Source organism: Catharus ustulatus, chromosome Z (genome assembly GCF_009819885.2).
Source record: "Catharus ustulatus isolate bCatUst1 chromosome Z, bCatUst1.pri.v2, whole genome shotgun sequence".
Classification (NCBI taxonomy): domain Eukaryota; kingdom Metazoa; phylum Chordata; class Aves; order Passeriformes; family Turdidae; genus Catharus; species Catharus ustulatus.
The window spans coordinates 16,542,771-16,566,555 of NC_046262.2; positions in this window are offsets into that span (position 1 = coordinate 16,542,771).

Here is a 23,785-nt window from a genome sequence, read left to right on the forward strand (position 1 = left end):
CTTTAAACACAGTCCCAAGCGCCCTCCCCGTGTGTGGGCCCCGGTACTCCTGCCTGCCCATGGCGCCAGCTGGCAAGGTGAGGCTCAGAGCGGGCACCGCTTGGAGCAGCAGCGGTACGGAGCGGGCGGCGCTCGCAGCAGCACGGAGCAGGCAGCACTCGTAGTGGTACGGAGCGGGTGCTGCATGGAGCGGCCGCACTACGGAGCGGGTGGTGCTTGCCATGCTACAGAGAGGGTGGTGCGCGCTGCGCTACGGAGCCGGTGGCACTCGGAGTGGCCGGGCTAGGGAGCGGGTGGCGCTTGCCACACTACGGAGCAGGCAGCGCTTGCCGTGGTACGGAGCGGCGCCACTCGGAGCGGCTGTGGTACAGAGTGGGCAGTGCACAGAGCAGCGGCGGCACGAGGCGGGCGGCACGAGGCGGCTCTTTGCTTCCCCCACGGCTGGCAGCACCTGGCAGCTCTTTGCTCCCCCCGCACCTGGGCCGGCCGGGGGCAGGTCCCTCCCTCCCCACGCGGCTCCTGCTGCCGGCCGTGGCCACCCTCTCCTACCCCGCCTTGCAGCTCGGCGCTCCCACGGCACCACCCCCCCGTTGTGGCTCACACTTTCGGGGTGGCAAATGTCGCAACTTTGTCCATCATGTAAGGCGCACCAGACTATAAGGCGCACTTCCGGGTTCGGGGGAAAATTTTAGTCAAAAGGATGCGCCTTATAGTAGTGAAATTACTGTAAGTGGGAAATTGCCTATCCATTACTCCGGGACACTGCAGGATTTTGTGCCTCCAATACCTTTTTTGTTCAGAAATCGTTCTTTTTCTTCCTTGAAAGCCATGGCATGGCTTTTACGATGTTCTAGTAAGATGAAAAATAAGAATAATCTTACTCCAAACCCATTTTTGAAAATGACTGCTTCATCTAGATATAATTTTGCCTACAGCCATCACCCTGATCTTTGTGTGTATTGGGTTTGCATGGCCAAGTTTTGGTAGCAGTGGAGCTACAGGGGTGGCCTCTTTGAGAGGCTGTCAGAAGCTCCTCCATGTCCCACAGAGCCAAAGCCAGATGGCTCCAAGATGGATATGCTGCTGGTCAAGGCTGGGCCAATCAGAAATGATGGTAACACCTCTGTGGTAACATATTTAAGAAGAAAAGGTATTGCACAGCTGTGGCCAGTGAAAAGTGGTGAGAGAATAAGAGACAGGAACTGCTCTGCAGACACCAAAGTTGATGGAGAAGGAGGGGCAGGAGGTGCTCCAGGCACTGGAGCTGAGATTCCCTTGCAGCCTGCAGTGAGACCATAGTGAGGCAGCTGTGCGCCTGCAGCCTGTGGAGGAGCACAGGGATGCAGAGATCCACCTGCAGCCCATCAAGGAGCCCCCACTGGAGCAAGGGGATGCCTAAAAGAAGAGTGTAAACCTATGGGAGCCCTGACCATGGGCAGGCTCTAGGCAGGGACCTGCAGACATTTGTAAAGAGGAGCCCATGCCTGGAGCAGGTTTTCTGGAGAGACCCACGATGGAGCATACTGTGCCTGAAGGACTTCACCCCATGGAAAATTGTCCTACCTTGCAGCAGTTTGTGCAGAACTGTTGCCCATGGGATAGACTCACATTGGACAAGTTCATGGAGAATTTTCTCCTCCATGAGAGATCCCGTGCTGGAGCAGGGACAACTCTCCCTGAGCAGCAGCAGGAGCAATGCGTGATGAACTGACTGTATTCCTCATTCCTTGCCTCCCTGTGCTGCTGTGGGGAAGAAGACCTGGGAAGGTGGAGGAGTAGGGGAAGGTGTTTTTAAGGTCTTATTTTACTTGTCATTATTCTGCTCTAATTTTGTGGGTAATAAATTAAATTATCTCTAATTTGAGTTGATACTTGGGGACTATTTTCTCCTGGACCTTATCTCAACCCATTAATCTTTCTTTCTCCTCTGTCTAGCTGCAGAGGGGACAGTTAGACCTACTTTAGTGAATGTCTGGAATCTACCAGGGTCAACCCTGTAGAGTTCTGTGCAGGATTTGGCCAGTCAGAGGTGAGGAGCAGGTCACTCAGCTGGGATACTTTCCCTCTGAATACACTGTAGGACATAAGCTCTTTTTCATACCATAGGAGTTGTGCTGAACATATGAATATCAAATCAGAGAAAAACCCAAGTGAAGTGCTCTGAGGATGGACGACTTCTATGTGCGTAAGGTCATTTCTTGTGGGAAAAAAGTGAACCTTTTCAATCTGGCATTGTCCTTTTGACTATGGAGATCTCTGTTTCATAAAAACAGCCTGTGTCACAGCCTGCAATTAATAATCATTGAGCGAAGCAAGGCAGACCAGACATTGAAAGATAGTGACGCTACCCTGTGAAGTGTTGTGCTGGTTTCAGATGCGGTAAAGTCAGTTTTCTTCACAGCAACTGATATGGAGACATGTTTCAGATTTATGCTGGAAACAATATTGATAACACAGGGATGCTTTAGCTATTACTGAGCAATGCTCACACAGTGTCAAGACGTCTCTTATTCTTCACTGATCCTCAACAGTGAGGAGGTTGAGGGAGTTGTGAGGGGACGAAGCCAAAACAGCTGCCCCCAGATGACCACAGGGATATTCCATCCCATAGGGCATCAAGCTCAGCATGTAAAGCTGGGGAAGAAAGAGGAGGGAGAGGATGTTTGTGGTTGACGGCATTTGTCTTCTCAAGCCACTGTTACACATGATGGAACTTTGCTTTCCTGTGGAAGACTGAACACCTGGCTGCCCATGGGAAGAGTGAATGAATTCCTTGTTTTTCTTTGCTTGCATGTATGGTTTTTGCTTTACCTATTAAACTGTCTGTGTCAAAACCCACTTTTAGTTCACCATGGGGGAGAGGGAGTGAGTGGTTGCATGGGGCTTAGCTGTCAGCTGAGGTTAAATCATGACACCTGTCCATAACGCTATTTGTCAAAACTGGTGTAAGAGACCATAACTCCAGTCATGTTATTACATTTGGGGTTTTTATTTCAGGAAAACCAAAGCCGTGAAGGAAACTAAGTGTTGGAGACCTGGTTACATCTTGCTGAATCAGAAGAGAATTTGAAGTAATAAGTCCACTGGATAAGAACAGCATGCATATAAGCATGTGGGGTTAAGCTCCAGCATTCTCTCCTTGGTGAGAATGTCCATGCATTTAGCAGGAGCAAAAATTATGAACATGTGTCCCATTTTCAACTTAAACAAGCAGTAGTGTTCAGTAACCAATGGGATTATTGTAATGTCTCCTCCTTTATGTTAACATAGGAAAAGAAACCCAGACACAGAGCCTTCACTACTGCTACTGGATTTGTTTTCTGTAAAATAGTATGTTTGCCTTCAGTTCAGGGAGTATACCAATAAGTAGAGTCAGAAAGTGCTCTGAGTTATCCCATTTTATAACCAATAATTAGATAGTTTATGGCACTCTTGCTGGACCTTTGCTTAACTAATGCTGGCTCGACAGCTAAAGGAAAATAAAGATTATAATCCAGTCTCTCCACGTGCACATATTGACCAGTTTCTTTTCAGTTCAGGACATTGAGTCCCTCTGTCTATTTGTGTCTCTCTGCCCCTTCATTACTAAGCTGAACAGGAGCAAAGGGCTTTTCCAGTGAGTTTTGCCCACAAGAACCTAGCCATGAGTGCTGCTGTTGTCTGCAAGGGCAGGCACAGCAAATTCGTGGGTCTGCGAATCTTTAAAATAACAAAGGCTCTGGTTCTGCACCGGCCAATGCAAGCACCTAGTGAGGCTGGGACAGACCTTGTCTGGATGACATCATTGTGCCACCATTGTATTTTAATCAGTGAGGGAAGGGTATAAATGAGGAGAAGAGAAGGGGGGATTTCTCTCTGATGACATGATCTCAGCTGCCCTGCCTGGGAGGAAGGGAGGAGATGAATATGAAAATGAAGAACAAAGTAATAGGGCAGAGACCAAGGGACTTGTTCATGGCCTTGCCTGTGTATCCCTCTCATTGTCACATGGCAGGAGAGCAACGGGACAGACTGGAAACTCATTAAATTTTACTACTCCTATCCTATAGACTGAATTAATTCTAAATATCCAGACCGGTTTTCAAACCCATTCAGATGCATGGTACCTCCACATGAAAACTAGAACCCCAAATTACTTGTCTAAAAATGGTCCATGCATAGTTATATACATTAGAATGCCCGAAACTAAAACCTAAGAGGAAGCTAAGGCAGGAGCTACGTTATGCACCAGGAGCAAAACAAAAAAGAAGCTCTAAGGATATCGTGTGCCGTAGATCTTACCCTTTACTACAGGCTGCAAAGAATTGCTTTTACAATTGTAAAATGTACACATGATATGTACAGCCAGGACTCTGTCTGGAAGGTATATGTCTCTAGAGAGCTAGGCAGAGTTCATTTGTTTCTTTTAAAATGTAGTTAGGGCCTGTGATGCCTCCGAGAGATTAAATTCTTTCCTCATCTCAAAATATTTTTATTCCTCTTTTTCTGCTTTTCCAAAGATGGAGATCACTAGGAGACTACCTATTCCTCATAGGCTTGTGTGGGAAGTAGAAGAGGACTCTTCTTACCCCTTTGGGAAAATGAGGCTGCTATGCACAAAATATGAAAGGCTGAGTGAGAGAGGCGCAGCATGAGTCCCTGGTCTAGTGGTTAGGGTTAGAGCTGAGAGACACAGTTTGGGTGCCAGTTTCCATGGTCATTCCTATCTTTTAACCATATCACCTAAAATACAGATACTGTCCTGGGAGCAAAAACCAGAACTCAGAACTCTTACCAAGCTAAGCCACTCACCCACTTAAATTATTGAACTGATGTGCTCCATAAACACTGAATCCAGTCAGTGGATTGTACACTTACCCAAGCTGGTTTAGTCTGGTGGCAGGACATTTCTCTCAAAGGGAGGATATATAACTCTGAATCACCTCACAAACAAGAGGGAACTAAACTTCATTGGCTATGCCAAGGTGGGTAAATTTTGATACACAAACTGAGCAATTCTGGAGGAAAATTTAGGCTGAAAAGGGTCAACTGCCTATTAAATCCAGGTGTCTTCAGGGATAGGCAGGCATTTTCAGTATCATGTTTTGGACTTGTAGTTTCTAGATCTCAAATTAAATGCCTAAGTCCTCTTTCTAACCTGGCCCAAAGCCACATTTAGATCTGAATATAGAATTTACATTAAAAGTCACTTCTTTCTCACCTTACTTTTGGGTGCAAAGTTCACTGAGTTCATGAATACATGCCAATAAACCTGAAAGTTTGGCAAACACAAGAAAAGGTGATTCAGAGAGCTGGGAATCTGGCAGACCTAGAGCACTCAGATTCTACAGTTCATACAGCCTCAAAACAAGAGAGATTAAATTTGCCCTCCCAAACACCAGCCTGACTAGAGTCAGTGTAGCAGGCTGGGAGGGAGCAGAGAGTCTGATCTGGTATCATTTTGCCTGTGAATGCTGTGACATTGGAGATCCCCCTGCTAGCACTGTTTAAAATGCTGTGTGCACAGGGAGCTGCACTTCAACCAGCCTGCAAGTTGTTTGTGAGCACAGCATGTAATATCCTGGCACTGCAGCTGATTGTTTACAGGTGGTAAAAGAGACCCTAACATCCATGCTGAAAGCACCTTTGCACAATATTAGCCACTGCAGAACACATTGGAGACAGGTGACAAAAATGCATCTGCAGTCCTTACTAACATATCTCTGTACATTTATGAGGAAGTTGCAAGGGAGAATGACAGAAACAGCAGTAGGAAGGGATCTCTAGAGATTATTCAGTCATGCCTCCCACCTGAAGCTTGAAACTGTGCTGTTCTTTTCAGTGCCTCACTGTCTTCTCAGGCCCCTTGCGTGCTGACAGATTCAAAGATGTGGAGTGCATTTTGGGCTCTATAGTACAAGAGTCAAATAAAAGCTTAAATGAAAAAAGTAAAAGAGAGAGAAAAAAAGAGAAGTCAGGAAAGTGCCTCTAATTTTAATGCACATGTCAAAGTCCAGAGTAGTCTTGTTGCAACTGGTATGTGTGGAGCTTTTTTGCCATTAACCTTAAGAGGAATGGCTTGTTTTAAAGACAGTAAAAACACCATGTTGTGCAGGTGCCTCTATGTGTGGGTAGATTTCTCAGGAGGACGTCAGTGTCTGTAGCCACAGCATTGGCCCTCCCCAGTGCTCTGCACCGTCCATTGCGTGTGAGGGGGAAGCAGCTGCAGTCCTGCACAGTTCTTTCCCCAGATCCTCCTCTCCATCACCACCCTGCTTGCCTCCAGACCTCTGTACCTGAAATTCCAGACTTGAGGTTGTTAAACAAAATGCCAACTGAATAAAGCAGAAACTAGTAAATGAGCAATAAAGGAATTTGAACACCAGAAGGCAATTAGAAAAGGAGTTGAAATGGGAATAATTAGATAATCTAATTCTAAATGAACAGTGAATCTTAGTTAGTCCTATTAACTATTTATGATAAATAGAACAAGTAGCTTGTCAAAGTATTGCTAGTTTTTCTATGGTTTGATAGATCAAGTTTAGTTACTGTTAGAACCACAACATTATGCTTTGTTTCCAACTGATGAAGGAGTAAGATTGATTTGAAACATATGGTGAAAAATACTGCAGTTCTTTGTTTGCATCTGTTATACTTTTACTCGTTAGTAGTTGGTTCACAAGTTGCTTTTCTATTTTTTTGGTTGTATTTTTTAATATATTAAGTGAAAACAGAGACTTTTTAGCAGATGTACAAATGAGAGGATAAACATCTCAGAAAGCTTTGAAGCTGTGTTATGCTTTTTCTCCAGTTTGTTTTATATCTCTAGGGCTACACACAGGGTTTTCTACTGGTGAACATGGGTGAAAGGCTTTTTATTGGGTCACTTGGACAGAGTGAGTAGGGAGTCCATATCTGGCATCCTGTAATATCATTTTTCAAAGATATAAGATTGCACCCAAAGTAGTTGCACCTTCCTCTGGGGTACACCTCTGTTTTTAAAAGGGTTAACTTGTATTGTATCGGAAAGATTCTGAAGGAAGTTCCAAAGGTTTATTTAGCTAAAGCCAAGGCTTTAGCTGTGACTAGTTCTTTAAAAATGCCTTCAAACTGTGAACAGCCCAATACTTAAAGCTACTTCTTAAGGATGCAATGCAGTGAACTCACAGCATTTTCACATCTTTAGTCTTTTCTTAGATTATGAAAAACAGCTAATCATAACGCTGTGATCTGTGGGTGCACACCAGAGCAAGCCTTAAAGCCAGTGGAAATTACAATGTGTGTGCTTCTGTGCGATCAATTTTGTTTGTTGTTTTAGTGGCATGATTCCTGTTTACAGCAATCAAACCATCATATTACACAAAGTAAATCAATAGGGTGATAATGTAGCTGTTTACTGTACTTATAGACTTGCCTGTGACTATGTCTAGGACACACCATATCAAACAATGCAAAGTTCTTAATTTTTATTTCCCTTTGGATGAAGGTTGACATAACTCACAGGTACTAGCAAATTTCACCATGCTACAAAATGTAACATTTATAAGAGATACATATGGTACATATTTATAGTGAGCAAAATAAGGACTTGTTTCAATTATGTATGTGGATTAGCTCTTTGAAGAAAAAAAAAAATAGGTGTTACCTCATGCCCATATAAATCCAGGGGTAAAACCCCTTTACGTGCCGTTACTTGTACATGAACATTAACATGTTTCAGGCACAACCCTGAACAAGATACGCAGACATATGTTGCTATGAATCTTGGAGAACATGCTGTGCTTACATTTTTCAAGCTATCCAAAAATTTCTGCAATAGATTTATGCTGTGCCAGAAAAGGACAGTATTTGGATATCCTGTGAGTATAAGCAATATATGTTCAATGCATATCAAGTGCATATAGGTAGACAAGCAAGTTACTGTTGCCTAAATTAGGAAGCAAACTTTCAGCATTTCAGCTGCCTGAGACATCATCCCATGCACATATTATTTCCTACTGTACATTTCACTGGACCCAGTGCGTCCTGTCTACCTTTCATTGAGATGTAAACATCATCATCTCTGGGAGGAGACACTGCAGAATTACAGGCCACTCTTATCTTCTGCCACAAATTTACTCTGCAACAACCCACTCACTCATAAGAGAAAAATCGCAAACAATAAAACTGGGTCAATTAACTGTCATTGTTAGTTGTTCATCCATGTCTGTTTCATAGGATGGAAACTGCAGACTTTGATCCCACATTCCTCTTCTGGGAGACACAGGAGGACTAGAGAAAGCAGGAGCAGGAGAACCTCCTGAAGAAGGACCTTCAGGCAGAATACCACTTCCTGATTCAACACGGGATTAATCTAGCAGACAGCTACATTGCTACAGATTTGGATTTTCATGATTTTTAGAAGAATTATATGCTCCACTTTCTAAATCATATTGTGTCTGGAAAAAAACCTCTGCAGTTAAAAGCAGCTTACTTTCTAGCAAGATTGGCAAAGTGGAGATTAATTATGTCTGTAACTAAGTTACATTTTCTTTGTGTATCATTTTGTGTATTCTCTTGAAATTAATTCATAAGGAGTGAGAACTTGAAGACTTATTTGTGTTATTTGCAGCATGAGCTTTTTTGGAGGTTAGTGACACTGATTCTTTCTTCCTGTATCTCTCCTATTTCCATAATTTCTAGAGTGCAGAACTGCTTCCTCCACAGTGTGCCCATCAAAAGAAACTGTAATATGTCATGGTCTGAAAACTTTACCAGAGCATGCTAGGTTTGGTCCTTCTCCCTCTGTCTTCCAGAGACTTCCAAATCTTCCCCTGAGGGGAGCATTCTTTGGCTGTTCTCTATGTAAACCTTGCATTGTTTCCTGGTGTTTCAGCCTCCCTTTCTTAGGTTTTGCCTTATATGAATGAGTTATATTTCTGAGTCTTGACAGATAATGGCTCATTCCTACAAGTTCTCTAGAGTCTAGATCATACCAGGTAGAAAAAATTTCTTTTAGGTTTTTTTTGATTGGTTTTTTCCACAGTAATTTAGCACACTAATAATTTGAAAAATCAGATTTGTATGTTTAATAAAATGAATAAATTTTTTTTCAAATTATTTGACATTTTATGAAATTATATTTATTTGTGCTTCAATTAACTTTCTTAACAATAGCAAAGTTAGTAATGATATTTGGCAATCAAAACCCATTATGAAGCATTTGAACAATAAAAGGTTAGTTAAGTTAAAGGAGATGTTGTGCAGAACATTTCAAATTGAATTTGGATAGTGGCAAGCATCTGTGTGTTTGGAAATCTCTAAATTTCTGCCTGAAGGGTAAATTGAAGCTTATATAAACAAGAACTTGTGATCTAATGTTTAGGCTTTTACTGACACAGACACAAAGACACACACAGAGGCACATGCATAAATCTCTATGGGAGGTTACAAAAGATAGGGAAAAAAAAGAGAGAAGAGTAGAGGAAGAGATGAGACATGTTAGCTGTCTATTTAATGTATTTCACCCATGTAATACAGTCTGGTAAGACATTTTCCACAGTTCCACCAAATCAGACCTGTAAAAGCAATTATCAGTCATCATAACGTGAATCAAGCTTGAACTGCTGTGGTTCTGAAAAGTGTGACAAAGTTAATTGAAATTTAGGCAGTGAATAGTTTTGACTTCCTGAGATAAGGTGTGTTTTCAGGGGAAGTTTGTTGCTATGTTGGCTTTAGTTAACAGTTCTTAAGTCTCTTGTTAAAGGATTTGTATTATTTCTGTGGGTGGATCATAGTCTCATCCAATTATGACTTCAGTACAGCCAAGCTTTGTGTCATATGCTTTACTAGTCCATACTGGTTTGCACATTCCTTTCACTTCACAAGAATATTAAAAAAAAAAAAAAAAAAAAGAAAAAAAAGGCAAAATTTTCTCTCTCAAGTGATTACAAAGAGTACTTTGGAAGTATCCAATTCTACTGAATGTTCATTTCATTCCAAAAATATCATTTTGGTGGCTTAGTGGTGTATTGTTTTAGTAACTACAATAAAATTGTTTAAAATCTGGCAAAAAAATATTGGTTCTCAGCCTAGAAGCCAAATGTGATATATATCTATGTTTCCTTAGCTAGTTATCTTCTAATCTTCTGACTATAGAAAAGCATGAATTTGCTTTCATGTTGTGTTACATCTTTTTTAAAGCAATCTCTGTATTTAAATGGTTTGCTGTTAACAATTGAAATTCTAAAGGCATCCATGGCTTTGGGATGAGTGCAAGTATGGTAAATATTGTATGGAAAGGAAACTAGAACTTCCTGAGTCCCTGGGGAATATTGCATGCCTGATTGTCTTTTTTTTTTTTTTTTTACCCCAACTTTGCTCTAAAATTATTGCAAATTTTGGAACTTCTTTGTGCCAAGTTACAAGAAATATCAAAACTGCAAATTAGTTTTTGGAGAGGTTTTTTTTTCTAATGTTGTCCCTTCGTTCTTGCCCTTGAGCTCTTTTCATGCCCCACAGAGTACAATTCTTTAGTCACTTTGAAGAAGAAAACTATTCTGAAGAACTTCTGAAGAATTTCTTAGATGCTACCAAAAACTCTGTTCTGCAAAAGTAGAGTTAATATTTCATACATTTTTCCAGGTAAGACATGCCAGTAATAGAGATAGGATCTGTGGCTCTAAAAACATTTTCAGAGTGAAGACTTCACTAAGAGTCAAAAGAAGTCTTAGTCCTCCTGTCAAACCTCACATAACTTAGAAGGACAAAATAGCATTATATAAGAGTTGTATGAAGGTTTCTTCTCAAAAAGACAAAACTCTTTTATGGCATCCTCCTGCAGCTCCCATTTAATCTTCCCTCTGACCTCCAAATATCTCTGAAGCAAGAGCGAAACCAAGAGTGAGGATGCCAGGTAGCACCACACCAGAATCTAATCTAGCAATTTTGAGGATTTGTGCAACTCACAGGAGTAGTGCAAAACCTGACATTGCTACATGAGGTTTAAATTTAATCACACTGAAGTCATTAAGACCCAAAATAATGGAAGTCAATCTAGCATTTAGGGACAACAAAAATATTTAGACTGTACATAACAGGCTTCCATGACCTAATAATTAACCAGAATGTCTTTCTGTACTTAATATTTCTTTTTAAATGAGTCTAAATAAGACCTGCATGCCCCAGGCCTACTTGGACTTGTTGGCTGTTTGGGACTAGTGCTCAGAACTGAGCATCGCCAGGTTGATTCTGAGCCTGGGAAACCACTGCAATTGTACCTAAGGAAAATTAAAGCCTAGCTTCTGAGCAGGTACCATTTGATAAAATGAGCAAAAGACAGACAGTGCAGCTAACCTTGAAATGGTAGCATTCTCCTTTCCCAGTTCTCTGCCAAATGCACTTATTTGATTATAACAATTCTAATTAAGCTCATTATAATGCATTGGAAATTTCCCAGGACAGACTTCATTGCTAGAAATAGGTTAAATGATACTTACTGGAAATGTTCTGCCCCTGTACACTGGTTTTATTGTCCTCCTTTATTCCAGTGCAATGTCTAATTTTGGACATGCAAAGAGCTTTCCAGTTTTCCCCCATTCTTGCTACCCTCTGGAAACTGTTGCATTTTTGAACACTGAAGCACACACACTATGCAGTATTACATTTCTCCCATCTGGCCTGCATCCTCCCCCTCAGGCAATGAGCTCACTGGATCTCATAAGCTGTGGCAGGGTTAGTCTAGGTCAGCGACTATTGGAGAGGATCTCCAAGGAGAGGTTGGGTGGTGCAGGAATCATGAGTGGCATTTCAGTAGGTGGCATCCTTTCCCTTGGAGTTCACCCCAAAATGACACTGCCATATGCTGGACAGATCCACAAGTGCAACCCAAGTTCAAGTTGCCTCCCAGGTCCATAAGGATCATGAGCGGACTGCCAAGTGTCCCCTCCATTTCACAGGGTCAGCATTAATGGCTGCTGAGCCCCACATAGGCACCAGGGCAGTGTGTCCATCACTGAAACATGCCACCATGCAAACCTTCTGGGAGAGACACACCATGTGGCCTTGGAAATAACCATACCTTCTGCTCCATCACCTGCCACCTGCCTGACAAAACTTGTTAAGGTCTGGGGGAGAAGAAACCCAGGGCAGTTCTCCCGTAAGGATGTTGGAACCTGGCAGGACCTGGGAAATGCAACACCAAGGTTAAATTGTGCCTAAGTAATGAGATTCAACAGTACAAAATCCCCTGAAATGTCAGGTGGATGAAACTTCCCTGGCTTTCAGGACTCTCTGCAGAAATCTGGTGATGTTGTTCTTCATCATCTTGCAGCTCTGTTTTGTCTCCCCTGCAGAGGCCTGAAACTTTCTTACTGCTGTAGACACTAAGAATGTAAAACAGTGCCCAAAATTCAACTGTCGGTAATTTTCCCCAAAAAATTGAATAGGGATCTCTAGCCAATGGCCTCCCAGCTTTTTTTTCACTCTGGAGACCAATCACACAGCAAGAAAGAAATCACTTTCTGGACCACTTGGTTCTTTTCCCTGAGATCTGTTGCATATAGTGTAGTTCCCAAAACATTTAACTTCTGAGACCACCTGGGAGAGTCCTACAAACCATTGGTGGTCCAAACACCACAATTGGAATGCTGTTCTGATAGGCTACTGGTTAAAGAAAAGGAAATTAAACACAGAAAGTTGTTAAAATGACATTGTGTGTGAGTCATGGCTCCACATTAAGTAATACTCATGCAGAGCACTTGTCTCTCCACATGAAAGCTCCCCACCTTCTATCTCTAGTCTCTACCTCTTAGTAATAAATATTGTATTTTCTTATTATACAAACGAAACAAATGCTAATGCTTTGTCTGAGAAACAATGAAGTGGTAGAAATAAAAATGTAATGAGAGGCGTATGACTGAATACACCACACCTATATTTCTGCTACCGACATGCAAAGAATTCTTTAAATTTCCACTGAATCCTGTTTAAATGAAATATGTCAAAGAATACTCCTTTTTCACATTCTCTCTTTCCAAAGTGCACCCTAGTGCAACAAGACTGTTTCTTTTTTGTTCAATATTGGGCTGTAGCAAGCTTGCTTCAGCCTTGCCTGCCAACTGATGGGATCATGCAGAGACAGTGTCTAGCAGCCACAGGTTGTGCAGTTCCCTGTCTGATTTTGAAGCCACTTTTTAATGAGCTAATTTTTATGATTGCTGACTTGCTTAGGCTTTAAGAAAATTGGTTCGGATCTGGAGAAAGACTGCTGTGCGACTGTGGTCCACTACAATTGCAGTCTATTATTATTCTTCTTTCATCAGATTACAAATGTTGTCCCCTTAAATCCGAGATATGAAGATCCATTGCACAGAATATAATACAGCCTACAGAGGACAGCAAAAGTAGACTTTTTCCCTTGGCATTCTTCCACTTTCAAGTCTTGGACCCAGAATATATGACTAGTTTGTAGAGCTGTTTGTGACACAGTCACATCTCTATCCGGATGTCTCAATTCAGACCCTGTCTGCTAATGTGCATGGAGCAAGCAGAGCTCTGAATTTGGCTGATTCCTTCTGAAAAGCAATGGGACCAAGGCCTAGATTTGTCACACTTGGGACCTGCTCCCCACAGTGGGTGGGATGATCTTGTGCAACCCATAGCAAAGGAGAAGGGTCAGAACAATAGATTTCTGCCAACAGGGATATAAAAAAAATTGAAGTGTCAAAAATATGGTTAGTGATGCACACAGGATTGTTGTCAGGCCTTTGTAGTGGTAAACTGAAACCTTATATTTTCAGCTAGTGCCTCATTCCTGAGGCTATTTGTTACCCTCTCAATATTACACTGGAGGAGTGGATAGATGAGACAGGGCTGCCAAATCCCTGTGTTGCATGAGGCACACAAAGCTTGACAGGCTGGCAAGAAGCTGGTTGTGCTACCACAACACTAGGATGATGGCCTCTGCCCTTCCTGCCCCAGGACAGGGTCTTAGCTTGTCTGCCAGCAGAAAGGGAAGATTTCTAACTTCTGGGATTCCAGGTACCACTTTGTGAGAACATGTTCACTTTTTTTGAAACATTTCCCAGCAAATCTACTGCACTGACAACATTTCAGCAACACCTGGCAGCATAAAGTTGGAAAGAAAGGAAGGAATGATGTAGACAAGGCTCTCCAGAAAAACTCTTGCTAGGAGTGGCTGACATGAGAATTTTCCAACTGGTATTTGCTGCCCATCTCTCCAGCAAGGGATGCACACCACTCAGCTCATTTCAGGCTGGAGACCACCAATATAGTTCCTCTGTGGCATGTATGTATGTGTAAAGGGAGCACTTTGAGGGAATTTTCTGAAGTGTGTTGGCCACTTCTGTATTCTGGAATTGATACTCTGAGCTTGGATGGTAGGCCCATGGTATAAGCTGTCAATGACAACATCTTGCATGAACTGTAATGATGGCAATAGGTATAATTTATGGTAATAATATTAAGCATTTTTTTCCAACAGAATTCTCAGAACCTCTTCTCAATGTGAAGATATGGAGACTTTCACTATGCCTTGAACAAAGTGAACTGTATAGGACCTAGTCTTTCAGCAGTAATGCTAGAACATTTTCTTTGGTTGATTTTAGCAGATTTGCATATCAATGTAATGCAGATGAAATGTCAATCTGCTGTTTGCTGCCAGATGCTTTACTATTTACACTTGGAGAATAGGTTAAGAAAGCAACTAATCTTGCGTTTCTAATTTTTACTTTGATTAGGCATTGAGATCTCTTAGTAGTGCTAGACGTAGTAAACAGAAAAATTACTAAGAAAGCACTTGGAAACCTGTTCCAGAGCTTCTGGCATAAAGAGTGGAACTTATGTCACAGTCACCTGGCACAAAGTTAGCACAGAGCCTTGTGTATCAGTTTTTTCTCGTGATCTTAGCTGCTAAATTTTGTTGGCTTCTATGTGGAACACCAGCATTAGACAAGGTAAGGAATCAGAGGGAAAATCTCCCTCTGTGAAAGAACAGAGGTTTGGCCAGACCGCAGGAATCCACAAAGCATCCTCTCACCACAATCACTTCCCAGATTAAATCCAAAGGCAAGGCTGAACAGACAAAGAGAAGGACCCAAGAGCTCTGTATACCTCTCTGTGATACAGCAATGTACACAGAGCAAAAGCAAGTGATGCTTCTGGTTGGAATTTGAAATCGGTCAAATTTATTTTCATATAAATGTTCAGCAATGCCAGAATTTGGGTAGTGACGTTAACCTTGGAAAAAAACAAATATCACCAAACATCAGAGATCAAGTTTCAGAGCAAAAATTGTCATCTCAATTGGAGGTATTGTAGTGAAAGCAGAAGTGCTATTAAATAATTCAGGCATTTGGGAAAGCGTTACAAAGTGCATATGGACATGGCCCACAGCAAAATAATTTGACTGATATTTAGCACTTTTGAAGTTAATTCCACCATCTCCCCTCAACTAAGAACATGAAACTCTTTGGCCTATGGATGGCCTGGATTACAATGGGAGCTAAATAAACCCTTAACCATAATAAATATGGAATGGTGCAGCATTCCCTTGTTTGTTTCATGGAAAACAAGGCATGATAGCACTTACTTATGACTTTCGTGCTTTTTTATATGTCTCTGTTCACTCCTTGCACCTGGTGCCTTTTGATGATTCATTTTAATGTGTTCAACACATGCTCGTACACAGACTGAAATCACGATAGAAAAGTGCTGCAGTGTGTGTATCCAGGGATCTATGCCCAATCAGTTGTTGACAGTGACAGAGTGACAAATGCTGTCAATATTGTATAATGTGAAAAAAAAAAAACTACCAGAAAATTTGGTTGCAGAAAATTCTGTCCTGGAAAATTCTGAAAAACACAGGTTTTCCAAAGGTTTGATGATATAAGCAAAAAGTCCCTCAAGCACATATTTCCCTTGAAGAATGTAGATGGTTTCAGTACTTAAAGTCAAGCACACGCATATGTTCTGTGGCGATCCAAAGCTGTTACCACTGAAAGTGTATGGCTTTATCTCAGTTCTCCTTCTACTATGATAATTTGTGTCAGGTTTATGATTTACTGTAGATTGATGACATACACCAGACTGTCATTCTTCATAGTTAGGTAGCTGAAGTAATCTCCAAAATATTTAGCATCATACCTAGAATGTGTGTTGATGGTACTCAGTGAGTTTTGCTGAAATTTATGTAATTCATTATAAGGGTATGTGGTTCCTGGTACTGTAGAAGGATCCAGAGATGGAAAATAGTAATTCCAGTTATTCCAAAGTCCTGAAGGCTGTCTTTGGAGTACATTTTCAATCTTGTTTCTTTACCTTTAAGAGCACAGATTACTTCTATTAGATAGGCAGACAGACAGACAGACCGGCAGATAGTTATGGCTAAAAGTACCACAACAGAAAAACAATGTTTTTCATTTAAATTGTTTTGCTTTTCAGTCAGCTTGTCTTACTCAAAAGCAACAGAAGACCCTTGACTTCATTTATATTTCAAAGCACAGTCACTCTTAGACATCTGTTTTGGTGGAAGTTTAAACTACTTTGCTGGCTTTGTTACTTTATATAAATGTTTAAAGACAATTCAATAAAGTGCAATTTCTTTGAGACAGGTACTATCATGTCAGTTTGAGGTAATCATGGCCATGCCTGCTTACATGTTTTTAATGCCATTTGATAGGTGTCACTGACTTTTATGAAAATCTTTGAGGCACTTCCTTATAGACTGTGTTTGGAATTACTGTACATATCTCTTTCCTGGCCTCTGGCTGAATCTTACAATGTAAATAGGTTCATATGGCTGGCACAGAGAGGAATAAGGTGTGTATTACTACAACAAATACTTCAAAGGGGTATGCATGGTTTCAACCAAAATTAAGAACAGGAGAGCCTTATGTAGACACTTCTCTTTTTTTTTTTTTTTTTAAACTTTCTTTTCCTTTTCTTTTTCTCCTAGTCTTAGTTGTCTGCTTAAATGAAGAATGTCTGGGGTAAAGCTTTCCAAATAATTATTTTGAATAATTTAAATAAAATTATGTATTATCCTACTTAGATGGGTCTTTTTTCCTTTGAATTTGTTCATTTGAGCATAAGAACTTAGGGAAAAATAGGGATATTAGAACTTCACAATAGATCTATTACTGCATTATCAGCATGATGGGCCAAGGAAAAGACAAATGCCAGTACTTGCTATTAAAAAGGAAACAAAATTATTTAAAAATATGACCACTAGAAAAATCATATCAACTAAATAAATGCTTTAAAAAACATTGAAAAGTTGCATACGGTAAACAACAAGCCCAACAAATATAATTATGCTGCTTATAATAATTAATATCCTATTCACATTTAAAGGCAAGAACTGTAACAGAATTCATTATATGAAGTCCATGCAGTTTCTGATACAACTTTACACATTCTTAATGTCCTTAGAAGAGTTAAAATAAGTATTCTGTTATTTCATTTCAGACATGGAATGACAATTATGCAAGAGAAATTAATTTTTAAAATGCTTTCATTGCAGCCAAGGAGTTTGTTTGAAATGAGTTGCACTTGATCTCATTAGCACTGAATTTGGTTCTGTAAGCACCACTGTAAAGCATGACCCCAAATGCTGGACAGTTATTTTGTGTTTCAATCATAAATAGACTTTTTAATAGTGTCAGTCAACAAGAAAATTTATCTCAGGTTAGAATGGACAGACTTCAGTTACAGGGTAGGAAAGGGTGCCATACTCACACACAGAAATCACAGAAGTTATAAAATTTTTAAAACTTTCTTCTATAGTTCATAGAAAATTATTTGATGCCACATCTGGTTTTTTGGCCAAAGCTGTCCATTTAATAGCTTTTTTCCTCTCTTTCCCTGCTCCAGTATTGGGTACTACTTCTGAGGTTATTTTCACAATATCAAATTACATTTTAAAGGAAGAAAAAAAGGATTTACGGTCTGAATCCATAGCAATTATGAGGAAGAAGCCCAGATACAAGTTTTTTTTCAGTATCTGTTGAAACGGAGGACAGCAGCCCTACAACAAATTTTGTTTTGTATTCAGGCAGGAGGTGGACAATCCTAATCCCCTACATAAATGCATACAGCATTTTTTAACCAAGTTTTTCTGGGACCTCTCAATTTCTGCTACAACTCCACAACAGAGGAGTAATATATACTACCATCCAGACAGTAACAACTTTTGTCTAAAAGAAATTTGCTGGATGCAAAAATGAAATGTTATTTTTATCTGACCAGTAATTAAACCTTTTATTCCTACTACTTGTAAACAAAACAAAAAAGCCACCAGAGTGGTTTTTCTCAGTAGAATTTTGTGTGAGACATGAAACCAAGTGAATAATAATTATGAAGTAACAAGAAAAATAACTATGTTATGCTTATATTTATAGAAGGTGAAAATCCTAAAATACCATCTGCAGATTGTGCATCTCTGAGAATTTTAAGAAAATATGGGTACACCAGCCAAATGCAAATATTGCTTTAATTTTCTGTGTGCTGTGGAAGAAAAATAATTATTGGTTGCATCCTTTATGTATGATCTATAGTCTACTGAAGTCTGTAGAAACCATTATATTATTTCATTATATAAATCATTATATTATGAAGCACTGGACTAGATGCAATGCTGGTGCTTTAGAAGCATGATAAAGAAGGAATTTGGTGGTGTATTTAAGATAGAAAGTCATGAGGATCTGACCTACAAAACAGTAAAATAATTCTTTTTAATAATAATAACAAATAATGTAATGTTTGCCAAGACAAATTGGAAAGATGTTACTGGTGCAAACATTGAGCAACATAATACGTCTGAAGGAATAGTGTGGGAGGCAACTCATATCAAAACAGATGCTGAACTTTAGTTCAAGTATCTTTGAAACATTAGAAATAAGCTAAGAATTATGTTATTGAAAAAAGCAAAATGCATCCATATATTTTTCTCTCAGATACTCTTAAATACTATTGAAAATACTGTAAAACACACTGTTGCCATCTAAGCAAGACTGGTGACCCTCACAATTTGCTAACATTAAATTTTGTTCCACAAAATTATATTAAAATTTTGCTTTCAATATGACCCACCCTGAAAAGCAGAAACCCCAGAATGACTAACATTATTGTGTTTTTTGTCTCTTAGAGCTCTAATTATGCCATGGATCTCTCCAAATTAATTTTTATCTTTTAAATTTGTCCATCAGTGTTCCCCTTATTTCTTAGCATTCCTGACTCTGTTCCTTCATTAGTCAAAAACAGAGTAACTTACTGCTATTTTGAGTTAAACCTTGAACTGCAATTTTTGTACCTGAGTTGACTTGTTCTTGCCAGTGCTGTATATTTTACTCCTCCACTATAAGTCAATTTTTTCCATCATGTTGTGATATGATAGTGATGACTTTCTTTCTTCCAACATTCTAATTAACTATTCATGTAATTTGTGTCCAGCTACCTGCATAGACACAGGATTGCTTTCCAGGTGGCTTAAAGCTGGAGGCCCTGAACAACTGGAGTAGGTTCTTGGCGAGCTGGGAATGCTAGACAGTTAAGAACTGAATTTATGTTAAGCAGTTGCCTGCCCTTGGAAGAGGTCTCTTCCCAAATGAGTCTGCATCCTGCTCAGTTTAATGCACCAATACAAGATCAGTAAGACAGGCCTGATATTTAACGTTTTTTGCTACTTGATTTAATCACTCTAATTTACTTTAGTCTTAATTAAGAACATCACTAATCACTTGCACTCAGAACATTGCAAAAGCTTGACATGAATGAACTGTCCTCATCAAAACCCAGCCCTTTTTTCTGGGCAGGCAGGAGTGAGCTGGAAACGGACCAGCCTCAGGCATTCTCCCTGTGCATGGGTCCTGCTGAGCTCTGTAGATCTGTGAAGTTGTTCCAGCTACAGGTCCACTTTGGTAATTTTTCCACAGCCTGTGTACCTCCCTCCATGCCCACAAACAGTGCAGCTCCCCACAGCACCCTTTCTGAAGTCCCCAGTCAGTTGTATGCACTGCCTTTGACCTCAGAACAGGTAATCTAAATAAAATTATAAATCCTGTCAGGAATCACCGTGGAATCACTTTACTCAAATGGTTAATATATTTAGCCTTACAAGCCCACTGAATCATTTAGCTAGATAGATTAGAAAGAGAGAGAGATGCTTCATAAACTTTTTTTATTGAAAATAACAACTCAGGAGTGGAAAAACCCAATATAGACCAGGTTAGTATGCTTCAATATAATAAACAGTACAAGCAGACTTAGAATTCAATAGGCAGATATTCAACAGTCACTTCTGATTGTTGTCTGTCAGGGACATACATTTGGTTTTTCTGACATGCATTTTGCTTTTCCAGCACATAACATTCAAGAAAAACTACCTGTAAGTGATTATTTAACTAAAACATCCATTTTCATATCCATTAATTAACATGATAGGGGACTCCTCTGGCCAAGTTTCTTCATAAGTTTTCTAGAAACATGCAGCACAATATTATATTAGATTGGATTAGCTTATTTTCTCCTCGTATTTGTAGAATTGTGTAAGAGCTATATATAGGAATACTTTACTGTATGCAGCTAGCTAAAAGTAGCAGAATTTCCACCCTACTCAGAGCAAGCCAATAATTGCAGCATTAGACTTGGCACAATAAAGAAGACATGTAAGAGCTTTTTCTGAAAAATTATTTTTAATAAGAATTTCTTGTGGTAACTTGAAGTTTTTTTCCATTATGCTTCTGCATAATAGATAAAATATCCCAGGACTTTGTTCCTAGATGCAGACCTTTTAACCTTCACATTCAGAAATGCAGAGATTTTTCTTATATTTCAAGTGACTGGGTATCTTATGACACAATTACGGAGGTGCAGGTTGACATATGTATTTCAGCTCACTGCCCATAGGGTATTGTTTACGTCATGAGGAAAAAGCAGGTGTTTTGCACTCTTTTACTGAAACTGCACATAGAAGATTGGTCGAATTATGAATGCTCTTCAACACCTGTTTTGTTAATACTGAGGATTCAGTACTGAGAATAACTTGGACAATTTGTGTTGTCTTCACACAAAGGAGAAATCCCGGGCAACATAATTTGATCTTTCAGTTTTCTCTTATAAATTTCTTTCTTATACTTCTTTATAAAAGCAAATAAACAGACTTAAATTTGCCTTCCAGTCCTAATTCTCAGTTTTGCCCTAAAGTTCATGTCTCTAATTGTCACCTCAGGGTGTGCAATTTGCATTCTTGTGGAGGGCAAGAAAAATATAAATTCCCACCCAACCTATGGGACTGTGATGAAATACAAGAAGTCCGTATCACATAGGGCTATTCATATTTGATTTGAGAAGCTGTGTCAGTGATTCAGAGCTCAACTGATGTCTTATAGCACTCATTGCAATTGTGTACTGGAGAGCCATATCTCATCTGGATATGGTGCAACACAGAGATCTAGTCTTCTGTGAGATCATTAAGGGTCCATCTTTGAAAGATAACCAAGTGTTGGGCATTAAACTTAATGTGCCAGTTAACTCACACTCTGTTTCTTCTAGAAGCGTGCACACACAGAGATGCTGTTAGAGCTCACAATTCACTGCTTCTTTAAAAACACACAGAACACTCTAAGTGCTAAATATGATGGTTCCTATATTAATAAAAAAATCTGATATCCTTCCAAGATAAAAAGTTTATACAGAAATGTAAAATTTTCCACTTTTTTTTTCACAGTGCTCAGGGGCCAAAGGGGACTATTAGATCATCTAGATTCATCTCCTGTATGTCACAGGCCATTAACTTTCCCTAGTTACCCTGTTTTAAGCCCAATAACTTGTGTGTAAGTAAATCACAAGTTATATATGGCTCCAGCCAGACATTTCCACCTGGTTGGTGTGACAAACTCCTTCCTCAGTCTCCCATGACCCCACATTTCCTACAGAAGTCCTCTTGCTGCCTGTAAGTTTCTCTCCAGAGTTACAATTCTGTAGAGGAGAAACACTGGCTCTTAGCCCAAACCAAGAACTGGTACTAGTTGCAACCTCCACTGGTTTTATTTAAGTTTGACTCTTTTACACATTCTAGTCCTTTGTCCAGGTCTTTAAACTCTACTCATGACAAATACATGCATTTGCCATAATCTTTGGATCACGGTGTGGTTCAAGGTAATTTTAGAGTAACCTCCTGTTCTCTGACCTCTTTTCTGGCCTATTCATCTAATATTTGTCTTTGTGGCTTTGAGATACGTAGGGCGGCATAGGCAGTATGCACCCATGTACTTCATGTCTGTGAAAACAAATTCTTGGTAATTAGTGGTTTGCTATTGAGTTGGTAATCCAGTGAAATCCGTATTGCAGCATCTGCTGACAGTATTTGGGTTACTGAGCCAATGGACTTGCTGCCCAAGGCAAGGCGTGGTGAGCAGATGGGTGACCCTTCTGTTGCATCATGCTTGTTCTGCTTTCCACTTCCTGTTCCATGAGTTCCTCCTAGCAAAATAAACCCATTGCTTTATTATCTCAGGAGCAACAGCATAATAAAAGCCTCCTCTCCTGGAATCATTAAACAGTATCCCACACAAACAAGCCAAACATTGATGACCTGCCTGGCTCTGGTGTCCTTATTGATGGGTACAACAGTTTGTGTGTATCTGTCAGAGAGCTACCACAAGAACAGTGAGTGTTTCCCTCTCTTTCCATATCAGTCAACCAGTTAATGACATCTACATGTGTAAAGAACCCCCAAACTCATGCTGCAAAATCAGTAGAAAGCAAACACAGTTTAGAAAACTAAATAAGAATACTCATGGTTAATTTTAGTGTTTAAGAGAACAATAGGTCAAAATCACTTGTCTGTTTCCCAGATGATACTTCCCATTTTACTAAATAGGTGTCTGTTAAGGCTAGGAAAAACTCTTCTGTTAGGGAGTGAGAAGACAGAAGAGAGGAAAGCAAGAGTAGCAGGGAGAGATGACCTTATTTTATCTTTTCTGACAAAAGCAGATAACATTGCTAGATTGGAGACATGATCCCACCAACGGCTCTTTCCTGAGATGATGTACATTTTCCTCTTTCTGAACAATTCTAATTTTTAATTTTATCATCTTGACAAAGTCCTCAGCACTCATAGTTACTTCAGAGACAGAGAAACTTCATGTTCACAGTGGTACAAGGAGTTAACATGAGGCCAACATCTTTAAAATATAAAGCTATCCTGAAGAGCAGCTGTAACAAAAGCAACTATGAAGAGGAATTCTATATAACTGATGCTACAACTATGTGTAGGGCAGCAGGGCAATGATACCAGGAAAGCACAACATGGCCTAGCAAAATCAGGTTTTCCTGCTTAAGATGAGAGACTATGCTATTGTCATGTAGCATTACCCTGAAGCCTTGGTTCAAATTTAGGTTAAATTAGTGTTCCTCTCATTTGTGCACTTCACTAGCACATTGCCGGCTCATAGAGCTCTGACAAAATAACTGTATAAGATAAAACTTCTGAAGTAATTATTATGTAGATAACTGCTTGTGGAGACAAAAGCCCTGTGAAAAGTGGGGGAAGCCTTGGTATCCACACAGTAGTTGCCAGTAATGCCTCATCTAGTTTTCCACTTCTTTAGAAGACGCAGGGGTGACTTTGAGTTGTCACCACTCATCAACTTTTCATGGCAATGAGGAGACAAAAGGATCCACTATCAGGTACAAAATGTCAAAACTTTAGTTTGATGCCTATGTCAAAATGGTCATCTATGAAATCATAACCCACTAATCTCTTAATTTGCTGCAGACTCCAGCAGACATATGTGCTTGCTGGTTA